This window comes from Catharus ustulatus (assembly GCF_009819885.2).
Source record: "Catharus ustulatus isolate bCatUst1 chromosome Z unlocalized genomic scaffold, bCatUst1.pri.v2 scaffold_29_arrow_ctg1, whole genome shotgun sequence".
NCBI classification, from domain to species: Eukaryota; Metazoa; Chordata; class Aves; order Passeriformes; family Turdidae; genus Catharus; species Catharus ustulatus.
In genome coordinates, this window is record NW_024879446.1 from 2,006,343 (window position 1) to 2,018,701 (window position 12,359).

The following is a 12,359-nucleotide window of genomic DNA, read 5'->3' on the forward strand; positions in this document are numbered from 1 at the left end:
AAACTGTGTTTGAAAATGCCGTTGAAGCCTCGAGTTGGGTAAAAGCTGAAATCCTTGGAGTGCAGTCTTGTGTTGCTAAGAACTGGAAAGACATCTTGGAATTCTTGTTGCTGTATTTTAAAGCAACTGTGCAACTTTGAGCCTGTGCTGCTGCCTGGGACAAAAGGAGCCAGGGGCGCCACGGAACAGCAGTTGGAGATGAGGCAGCGTGTGGCCAGGTGGCCAAGAAGGCCGAGGGCATGCTGGCCTGTGTCAGCAAGAGTGGGGCAGCCGGAGCAGGGCAGTGCCCTGTGGCCTGTGCTGGGCAGCGGTGCGACCGCAGCTGGAGTGCTGTGTGCAGTTGAGGGCCCCTGTGAAGCAGAAAGGCATTGAGGGGCTGCAGCATGTGCGGAGAAGGGCAAGGGAGTTTGCGATGGGTGGAAGCAACTACTGAAGGAGGGGGTGCTGAGGGAACTTTAGCCTAGGGAGAGATACGATCATGAGGGAGCTTGCAGGCACACTTCCAGTGATGCCTAGATGACAGTGTTCCCTACAAGGGCTTTTTTCTTTCAGTTCATCCTCTCACTGCATCCATATGCTTAAGACACTGTTGTAGGTGACAGTTTGATTGTTTGGTTTATTGGGTTTTTTTGTTATGAACAGTAGTGTACCAGTGTACTTGCTTCCTCTAGCAAGCTCTGGACGTTTTTCTCAACATTTTCTTGCATTTTAGATGCTGTTTGGCAAAGGGATTCTCTTTGTCCTAGTTTAGAGGACGGTATTCCAAGTTAAATAAGGCAAGGTCTTTTCCAAAATGGAGAGTAAAAATCCCTTCCCTCTCACGTTTTTATAATTTGGAAATTAAGGGACTCTTAGGCAAAAAGTATGGGTTTAGGAATAACAGATCTTTACAGGTATATCTGCAAGTCTAATAAGAATAACATCAGCCATGAAAAATTGGTGATAAAAGAGAATGAAACTCAGTCTCAGTCCTTTTTCCAGTCAGATGCCCTGCTCCTCCTCACTGTCCCAGTGGAGTGGGGCGGCTTCAGTTGCAGCAGCTGCTGGAGCAGGCAGGCGAGGTGGCAGGGCAGTCCCAGGTGGGAGAATGGTTAAGGAAAAAACTCTTCTTACCCTTTGTGTCCTGGTTCTCAGTGCTGTTCTCAGAAGCAGGAAGCTTTAGCAGTGTTGGAGTGCAGGGCCCAGTCCCACCATGAAGAAAAAGAACCTCTCTCCTCTGCATTCAGGCCGGCAAGCCCAGTTGTCCCCTTGGAAGGACAAAGCAACTCACAGCCATCCATTCCCAAGGGAGTTGCCCTGCCAGATTTCTTAACATGATAATGGGAAAAATTTCTCCACCTGAGGGAAAGAGTAAGAACTCGTCCAACCCCCAACATTATCCACCCCAAATTTTTCCCATGCTAACATACAACATCAAATTGGAACCTTTTTATTATATACATATATGCAGTTACAGACACAGTATCATAGGTAGTTCACCCTAGAACAAGGTCTCCTTGGGGTATGCATCAGGTCTCTCCATGCTTTTGCATCACCCACCAGGTACAACCTGGTTGGTGAGCAAAAACCAGCTCACAGACAGGATTGTCTTTGCGGGAGGCAGAGTTCACCCAAACAGTTTTCCCTAGCATACCTCTCATGTGTACCACTGGAACCTTATCTCCATCTGGTGTTCCCAAGAGCTCAGATTGGGCAGGGCCTGCTCGGTTAGTCGAGCCTTGGATATTCACTAACCACGTGGCCTTTGGTAGATTACTTTCCCAGTTCTTGAAAGTCCTCCCACCAAGTGCCTTCAAGATGGTTTTTAGCAGGCCATTGCACCGTTCGACCTTCCCAGCTGCTGGTGCATGGTACGGAATGTGGTACATCCCCTCAGTGCTGTGTTCCCTAGCCCAGCTGTTTATGAGGCTGTTCTTGAAATGAGTCCTGTTGTCTGACTCAGTTCTCTCAGGGGTGCCATGCCTCCAAAGGACCTGTTTTTCAAGGCCCAGGATGGTGTTCCGAGCAGTGGCGTGGGGCACAGGGTAGGTCTCCAACCATCCGGTGGTGGCTTCCACCATGGTCAGCACGTAGCCGTAGCGCTTGCCTTGGCGGGTTTGAGGCAATGTGATGTAGTCAATCTGCCAGGCCTCCCCGTACTTATATTTGGACCAACGCCCACCATACCAGAGGGCCTTCACCCGCTTGGCCTGTTTGATGGCAGCGCACGTATCACAGTCATGGATAACTCGAGAGATACTGTCCATGGTTAGATCCACCCCTCGGTCTCGTGCCCACTTATAGGTGGCATCTCTACCCTGGTGACCTGAGGCGTCATAGGCCCATTGAGCCAGGAACAATTCTCTCTTGTGTTGCCAATCCAAGTCTATTTTTGACACCTCTATCTTTGAGGCCTGATCTACCTGCTCATTGTGTTGGTGTTCCTCATTAGCCCAACTCTTGGGGACACGGGCATCCACATGATGAACTTTCACAGGTAGCTTCTCTACCCGGGTGGCAATGCCTTTCCACTCATCAGTGGCCCAGACTGGATTTCCCCGACATTGCCAGTTTGCCTTTTTCCACCTTTCCAGCCAACTCCAACAAGCATTGGCTACCATCCATGAGTCAGTATAAAGGTAAAGCTTTGGCACTTCTCTCTTTCAGCAATGTCCAGGGCCAGCTGAACAGCTTTAAGTTCAGCAAGTTGACTTGATCCACCTTCTCCTTCGGTAGCTTGTGCAACTTGTCGAGTGGGGCTCCATACGGCTGCTTTCCACTTCTGGTTCATCCCCATGATCTGGCAGGAGCTGTCTGTGAAAAGAGCATAGCGTGTTTCATCTGCTGGGTAGTTGGTTATACAGTGGGGCTTCCTCAGCCCGGCTCACTTGTTCTTGCTCCTCGTCATTGGTGAGACCAAAGTTTTCACCTTCTGGCCAGTTCATAATTATCTCCAAAATCCAAGGGCAATTTGGGTTTCCGATGCAGGCGCGTTGCGTGATGAGGGCAATCCACTTGCTCCATGTGGCATCGGTGGCATGGTGGGTAGAGGGAACCTTTCCTTTGAACATCCACCCCAGCACTGGTAGTCAGGGTGCCAGGAGGAGTTGTGCTTCCATCCCAATCACCTCTGAGGCAGCTTGGACTCCTTCATAGGCAGCCAAGATCTTCTCTGTGGGAGTGTAATTGGCTTCAGACCCTCTGTAACTTCGGCTCCCAAATCCCAGAGGTCAGCCTCGAGTCTCCCCAGGCACCTTCTGCCAAAGGCTCCAGGACAAGCCATGGTTCCCGGCTGCAGAGTAGAGCACATTCTTCACCTCTGGTCCTGTCCTGACTAGGCCAAGGGCTTCTGCATGAGCGATCTCCTCCTTGATCTGGGCAAAGGTTTGCTGCTGCTCAGTACCCCAGTGGAAATCATTTCTCTTGTGGGTGACCAGGTAAAGAGGGCTGTACTCGGGAATGTGCATTCTCCAAAAGCCTATGGCACCTAGGAAAGCTTGTGTTTCCTTCTTGTTGGTGGAGACATCGTGGTGATCTTATTGATGACCTCAGTGGGGATCTGGCGTCATCTATCTTGCCACTTTACTCCCAGGAACTGGATCTCTCGGGCAGGTCCTCTGACTTTGCTCTTTTTAATGGCAAAGCCGGCTCCCAGCAGAATCTGGATGATCTTCTCTCCTTTCTCGAATACCTCCACTGCCGTGTTCCCCCACACAATGATGTCATCGATGTATTGAAGGTGTTCTGGAGCTTCACCCTTTTCCAGTGCAGCCTGGATCAGTCCATGGCAGATGGTGGGGCTGTGTTTCCACCCCTGGGGCAGACTATTCCAGGTGTACTGCACGCCCCTGTAGGTGAAAGCAAACTGAGGCCTGCACTCTGCTGCTAGAGGAATGGAGAAAAATGTGTTGGCAATGTCAATGGTGGCATACCACCTTGCTGCCTTGGACTCCAACTCGTACTGGAGCTCCAGCATGTCCGGCACGGCACCGCTCAGCGGTGGAGTCACTTCGTTCAACGCACGATAGTCCACAGTCAATCTCCATTCTCCATCAGACTTGCGCACAGGCCAGATGGGGCTGTTGAAGGGTGAGTGGGTTTTGCTGACCACCCCTTGGCTCTCCAGCTCACGGATCATGTTGTGGATGGGGATCACAGCATCTCGATTCGTCCGGTACTGCCGGTGGTGCACTGTTGAGGTGGCAATTGGCACTCGTTGCTCTTCCACTTTCAGGAGTCTCACTGCAGATGGGTCTTCTGACAGTCCAGGCAAAATGTTGAACTGCTTAATGCCCTCTACCACTACAAGCAGCTATTCCAAAAGCCCATCTGTATCCCTTTGGGTCTTTATAATAGCCACTCCTGAGAAAGTCTATGCCTAGAATGTGCAGGGCCTCTGGGCCAGTTATAATCGGATGTTTCTGCCACCTCTTCCCAGTCAGGCTCACCTCAGCTTCCAGCAAAGTCAATTCCTGTGATCCCCCCGTCACCCCAACAATGGAAACACGCTCTTCCCCCACATGTCCTGGTGGTATTAGGGTGCATTGTGAACCAGTATCAACAAATACCCTGTATTCTTGTGGTTCTGATGTGCCAGGCCATCGGATCCACACCATCCAATAGACTCTGTTATCCCGTGCCTCTCCCTGGCTAGAGGCAGGGTCCCTCTAGCCCTAGCTATTATTTCTTTCCTGGACGTACATAGTGGAGGTTCCTTCACGTGGGTCTGACAGATCATCGCCCTTCTGTAATGCCTAGCACCTTGGTCATGGGAGATTGAGGCTACCTTCACTTTAGTGTAGCTCCCTCGGTTAGCATTTCCCACCCATGCTGCCAAGACAGAAGTGGGTTTCCCATCCCATTTTCCCAAGTCTTCCCCATGGTCATGCAGAAAAAAACATAGGTCAGCTTGTGGGATGTACCCTCTTTCACTAGCTGGGGGGCGTGGGGCTGTAACCTTGGGGTATGAGGCTCGCACTGGTGCTGCCTTGATCTTCCTGATCTCCTCCCTCATCTCACTTATGTCACCTCTCATCCCCCTCACCTCCTTCATCTCCTCCCTCATCCCTGCCTGGACGCAATCCTGGGCCACAGCAGTAACCTGGGCCTGCACTACGCCATTCATCATACTGTGAAAATCCCTAAGCTTGTTAGCAACAGAGCTCACTGTTTCTCGGTGTTCATCAGCATTAATCATTGCAATGAAGGTGGTGTATTGAGATGGCCCTCGGTTTGCCAGGTTCCACAGCATGTGCCCTGTGCACCTGACCTTGTCAGGGTCATTGTCATGCTGTCCATCCCTCCCAAAGAGTACCTCCAGTACTGCCACCTCTCTCAGCTGTTGGATCCCTTCCTCAAAGGTCTTCTAATGCATTCTATTATGGTGCTCCTGCATTCTTTCTTTGTTGACAAACCTCTTTCTTACACTCATTAAAAACCGCTCCCAGAGGGGAAGGGGGCCTGGCTCCCTTACGAATATCTGGTCCACACCTGAGTCCTGGGATAAGGATCCCAAATTTCTTGCCTCTGTACCATCCAAGTGCACACCTGTACCCATGAGGTCCCGGACCCGAAGTAACCAAGTTGTCAAAGCCTCCCGGCCCCGTCCTGCAATATCTTTCCGCAGATTGTGGAGATTTTCATAAGACAGGGACTCGGTGATGATTTCAACCTCTGGCTCCCCTGTTGGTTGTGAGGGCCCTCCTCTCTGGTCCTCTTTGTCTAGGTGCCTTGCTTTCATTTTAGACTTTCTAGTTTCCACAGGGGCGACTGCTGCTGGCTGTGAGTGCCCTTGCAATTCAGCTGGACCCTGGGCAGATGTAACACCTATGGGTTCCACTACAGCATCACTGGATTCTCCCCCTTTATGGCAGGGCTTCTCACCAGCTGGGGAGAGGTACTCCATCATCATCTGGCCCATCTCACTCATCTGCTTCACTAGAAGCCCCACCCACTCCGGGTGGTTCCTTTCTGAGGTGGGCTGTGGGGCAGGGTCAGGCTCTGGGGTAGCATCCCTAGTCTGTGGGACAGGGTCAATGTCTGCAGCACCATCCCTATTTCCTGCAGTAGGTATCAGGGTTGCTATCCAGTTCAATCCCCCCTTATCTCTAAATGTTAAGTAGGAAAAGACTATTAGTAACACCAGCCACTGTATAATATCATTAGCATTTAGAGGAGATCTGAACCCTTCAAAAAGTGGTGGGGTAGACCCAAAAATCTGGGTGAAGGGTTGGGAGAAAATTTCCCCTGGTGTTATTCCCTCACAGTAGGTGCCATTATTAAAGTAACCCCCAAAACATGCAGTTAGTGTGTGGTATCCCTGAATTCATGTACCTGCCTTCCAAAGGAAGTTAAAAATCCATGAATTCCTCACTTTATCAACCCATAAAGCAAGTTGGATAACAGTCACAGTAGCCTTAGTTATAGGGCCCATGTTTATGTAAGGGTTTGCAAATGCGAGAGATATATGTGTGAACACGTGCAGCCCAAACCAGGTTAAACTGGACCACATGTTGCTAGCACACAAAAAGACAATCTTAGGCAACTGAAGAACTGTTGTACCTTTTTTCTCTGCCCCACATTCAGGCACCAAGATCTGTCCTGGTTTAGAGGACAGTATTGCCAAAGAAAAAAGGCAAGAGCTTTTCCCAAAATGGAGAGTGAAAATCCCCTCCCTCCCAGTTTGCTACAAATTGGAAATTAAGGGGCTCTCAGGCAAAAGGTATGGGTTTAGGAATAACAGTTCTGTACTGGTATATCTGCAAGAACAAACAAGAACAACATCAGCTATGAAAAATCAGTGACAAAACAGAACAAAACTCAGTCTCAGTCCTTTTTCCAGTCAAACGCCCTTCTCCTCTGCACAGTCCCAGTGGAGCGGGGCGGACTCCTCTCAGTCGCAGCAACTGCTGGAGCAGGCAGGCAAGGTGGCAGCGCAGTCCCACGTGGGAGAAGGATGAAGGAAAAAACTCTGCTCACCGTTTGCGTCCTGGTTCTCAGTGCTGTTCTCAAAAGCAGGAAGCTTTAGCAGTGTTGGAGTGCAGGGCCCGGTCCCACCATGGAGAAAAAGAACCTCTCTCCTCCGCATTCTGGCCAGTGAGAGCGAGTGTCCCCTTGGAAGGACAAAACAACTCACGGCCATCCATCCCCACCCTCTCTTTTGTCTTGAGTACAGTAATTTCACGATTATAAGTTGCACTGAGTATAAGTCGCACTTCTGGGTTTCAGCAACTTTTTGTTCTTTGTCCATATATAAGCCGCACCTGATTATAAGACACACGTTACAATGCAGACTGTGATAAAAGGTATCTGTTCTATCACCATCTGTTGAGGGTGGGGACAGTGATCCTTATCTCAATGGCAGATAATCTGCTAATGGGCCATCCATTGAAACCAGGTTGGGCATTGTTCTTTATCTTTTCACACCCCATCCTTCCTCCAGGGAGTCATTGTCTGCTAATGGCCCATTGAGTCCCACTGTGTGACTGATAAAATTACTTCATCCCATTAAAAGTTGCTCCAGCCAGGGGGAAGAGCCCAACATTTCTTACCAAGATAAAAACAGAGGCTTTGGGACACTAAGGTAGCCCCTTTCTCCACTGGACTCCAGTGGAAAACCGGATTTCTCCACATCACCACTGGACCTCCAGAGGGAAACTGCACCTTGTACAGGAGCACTGCTCCAACTGAGCCGCATCTGTCACTGCAGGAGGATGCAGCCACCATGGAATGGCACTGCTGCCAACACCCTGCCTGAGACCCTGGGGTGTCAGGTTGTACTCTGACTTTGTCAGGGTTTGGAGTTTGTCTCTTTGTACTGCTGTATTTCTATTTTGATTTCCCTAGAAAAGAACTGTTATTCCTAATTTCCATATTTTTGCCTGAAAGCTCCTTGATTTCCAAATTATAATAATTTGGAGACAGGGGGTTTGCATTCTCCATTTCAAAGAGAAGTTTCTGCCTTTCTCAGCAGACACCAGTCCTCCAAACTAAAACAGCAACTTTTCGTTCTTTGTCCATATATAAGCCGCACCTGATTATAAGCCGCACTTTGGGTTTAGACCAAAATTTTAGTCAAAATGGTGCGGCTTATAATCGTGAAATTACTGTAATTAGAAGCCAAGGGAGTTGCCCTGCCAGATTTCTTAACATGATAATGGGAAAAATTTCTCCACCTGAGGGAAAGAGTAAGAACTCCCCCAACCCCCAACAGTGGTTCAGATTGAGTTTTTCCTATGCCTGTCCAACAGTAGAACATTTCACCTCAGTTTCATGTTTATAGCACCTTTACCTTTTGGCATTCTGAGCGATCAATAATTGTCCTGTAATGCCGTCTGTATTTTTGCTGGGAATTTAGCATGAAAACAAAACCCTTGAATTCCATCTGCTCCTCAGAGATCAGAGGATCTGGGAGGGGCTGGACTTCTTTTCTCATTACATCTCCTTCAGTTCTCTCAGCGTGGTTGTGATCCAGAGAAGAACTTTCCCCTGCCAAGATGCACAAAGAGTGCATTTCCCAGTGTAGTGCTCTGCATCTGACCTAATTACATAAGGACATCCATTCTCCAGATTCCCCAAGAGTGTGGTTTATTGATGCAATGGGAATGCCAGTTTATGAGTACTACTGCTTGGGGCAATGGCTGCTGAGTCTTGATGTGTGTTGTACCAGAATGGATAGTAAGACAAATTATATAAATGAGATCTATGTATCCCTCTATCTCTCTGTCTGTCTATCTATCTATCTATCTATCTATCTATCTATCTATCTATCTATCTATCTATCTTTTACATGATTCTTCCTGACTCTGGTCAGAGGCAGTTGGAGGTACAAAGCTCACACAAATGTTTGCATCCCTTCAGGAGAAGGGGAGAGACATGTTCTGTTAAGTGATCCCGAGCAGGCAGAGATGTTTCCCCTCCAGAAATTGTTGGTTTTTTCCCATCAGAGGTGTTTTCTTCCTCCAGCCTCTTCTGCCCTGACACCCTCAGTTTAGTCTTTAAATTTCTCCCTGTCCTAGTGACTTGGAAAAATTCCATGGTTTAGGTGATATTTGGTGACTCTGGTCATACTTATATTACATGACGCATGATTTTCTTCATTGGCACCCCTATATGTGTGTAAGTTAATTTGTTGATGGGGCCTTAGGAGGGTCTCTGTTACCACTGGGCTGAATTCTCAGCTGACAAAAGAGAAAGAATAACCAGTTTGGTCCTCCTCCATCTACTGAGGTGGCTGTAGAGGCTCTCTGAACTCCATCAGAGAATCTTTACATGCGTCCTTATCTCCTGAATGAGCAGGATATCTAAGAAGAGTGTAGATGTCAGAAAGGCAGGAATCATGGTGCAGGCCTGAAGGGAACATGAACTCCAGAAGTGTCTGTCACATGGAGTGAACCCACATCGGAAGCCACCTGCAGAGCCAGGATGGAGCTGTGGGACAGGGCTGAGTGTCAGTCACAATGGACAGACAAACAGGACACAGCAAAAGTGGATGGAGGCCCCCAGCAGAGCCTTGAGAAATGCCACCCCTTCCCTGTCAGCTGCCTGAGAGGCTTTTGCAGCTTCCGTCCCAGATGGACCCTGATTGTACTGCCAGTGTCACTTTGTACCTCCCCATGGGCAGAGAATGAGGCAGGAGAGCAGCAGCACAGAGCTTTAGGAACATGTGAGCCCATCAGTGTGAGACTTGGCCCACAAATGCTGTATGGGAAGTTGAACCCCATCTTCTCTTGCTTTCTGTGCAGGCCCTTGTAGAGAAACAGCATGAGCAGATTGCTTTATCAGAGATGCCATCCCAGACTCAGGGAGAGCTGTTCCGAGGCCAGGAGCAGGAAGAGCAGCTGAGGCACCAGGTGGAAGAGCTACAGGAGAATGGCCAGGTAAGCCTGTCTCACAAGGTGACAGAGTGAAGGGCAGGAACAAGAGCATAAAACAGAGCTCTTGGGACTGAGGAGGCCAGGAGTCCCACAGGCACTGCAAGCACAGGGCCTTGTAATCTGCAGAGATCAGCACTGGGATGGGAGGGTTACAATGGAAGCAGAGGTGTATCAGGAAGCAGAAGGAAGTGGCTGAATGAATTTGATTTTGAGGCTGAAAAAGGAAAAAGCTGAGCCTGGTGGCAGCTCCCTGTGACTTGCTCTGCCTTTGTGTATACAGAACATCAAGGCAGAGCCACAAACAGAACTACCTGAAGCTGAGATTGCCATCACGGCCGTGAAGAGAAGGCACAAGGAGGCCATGAGAAGCGTCCAAGAGGAGATGAATCTCCATCAGCAGAGAGGCGATCAACAAAACCGGGTCAGTACAAGAGTGCCAGACAATCCACTCTGGAAACTTTTCTCTTGCTTTTTACGGAACCTCAAGGACCAGCTGCAGACAGAGCTGCAGGAAATTGAGACTTGGATGAATGCAAAGCAGAAGAAGCTGGAGGAAGAAATAAAAATTAGCAGGGAGAAACATAATTCCCTCCTTCAGTCTGTACAAAAGCAAGTGAGTGAAACAGCAATAGCCAGTGCAGTCACCAAACTGCTGCTTTCTGCTCTTCTTGCCTTTCCACTGTGGAGTAGCAGGGGTGGGATGATGCTTCTGAGTGCCGTCCTGCTGTAGGGTCTGTCACAGCTGTGCTGAAGGACATTTCCTGGTGTGCTGAATCTCAATATCTGCCCTGGAGAGTGAGGCTAGTCCTGTTGCTTTTTGGCTAGCAGTCGTTCCAATTGGTTCCTGCTGGCCTGTTACTGCACTCCTTGTTTCCTGGGGTATTTTTACAGTGGGACATGGTGACCCAGATGGAGGAATGAAACAAGCTGTCTGTAGCTCTTATAAATCTGTTCTCTGCCTTTCCTTACAGTTGATGACTCTTGTCTGATAGGGACAAGCTGTAGTCTCTGACTGATTTGTTCTGTTTGACTTGAGGTGGAAATGTTAACATCTCACCAGCCAGCATGGAAATGCTTCCAGCAAATGACTGGAAAGAAAAAGCCTGGTCGTTGGAGTGAGGCACGGGAACCGTCCCAACCAGAGATGCTGCAGATTGGGCATGTCCCGAAGATGGTGCAGGACAAGAGAACTCAGAGGGAGGAGGTAGAACATTTGAGCAAGAGTGTCTGCAACCCTTGGAGGGTGAAAGGAATCCTTGGGGAGGAAGTGGAATGGTCACTGTGGCAGTTATCCTTCAGAAAATCCATATAAATGGAATATGAATTGAGTAAAACCAGCCTTTGGTTTGACCTGTCCAGTTTGAGAAGTGGACATCCTAATAATCCATTTTAAGTGCCTTGCATGTGGCTTACAGTACATTCCTAAGGGCTTGCATTTGAAAAGGGATCTCAAAGTAATCTCTGCCATCCACCTTTCTGACACAGACTCGTTTCTACTCCCAGATCTACACAGGCTCTGTTACTAAATCTGCTGCAGCAGCAGCGCTGTCCAAAGGAGCCTTTGTTCTACAGCCTGAGAAGTGGAGCCTGGGCCGTTCGTGCATCCCCAGCACTGACACAGCTGCTGCTCAGCAACAGGAGACTGAGGAGAAGTACTTTCAGCTACTGAGTACGTCTTGTGTATCTCATGTCTGAGGGGCAGTGTGTGGTGTGCATGTGTCAGCATAGCTGCACCAAATGTTCTTCCTCAGTTTGGTGTCACAGGGACATTTAGGACTCCCCACAGGAACTGCTGTAAAAAAAATCACTCTCTGTGCTGGCTGTGTGTTCTACAGAGCTGTCTGCCTGGTTGTTTTAGTTACCCAACCAACCACAAAGGGTTCAGAGACCCACTCAGTGGGGCTGCCCTTTGTATCTTCTGGAAGCTGAGATCTCTGCTTTAAAGTGAGCTATTTTGCATTTTGATTCCTCAGGGAAAATAGTGAACATGGAAAATCCTGTGACAAAATACACGGAACTGAAAAATATTGGCAGTGGGTGAGTCCAACCACAGTTCCTTCTACACAACCGTGGGCCAGGGGATTTGCTGAATGTCTATGAAGTGTGAAGTCAGGCAAGTTGCAAATATTCAGACACTGGGGTTAGATTGTCCCATCTCTCAATGCTGGACAGAATTTGTGAGCATGGTCAGAAGGCATTGTCAAAGACCATCTCCATGCTGCCAAAGTTCTTGACTGCAGCAAGGAACAGGACCTACAAGATCTCCTTGTCTCTCAAGTGTGGGATAGCTCTGTGTTAATTTCCTCAGCATTTTGAATAGCTCCAAATCCTACAGCCACACTAAGGAAAGGAGAAGAATCTTGTTAGTCTGAAAGAGTAACCTACCCTCTATGACAGCTGTGAGATAACAGTTCTCTGGAACATTTCTTTCCAAGAGTTTCCTGAAGGAAATACTCCATGGTCAGGATAAGAACTGCACAGTTTAGAAACTGAAACCCGAGATGA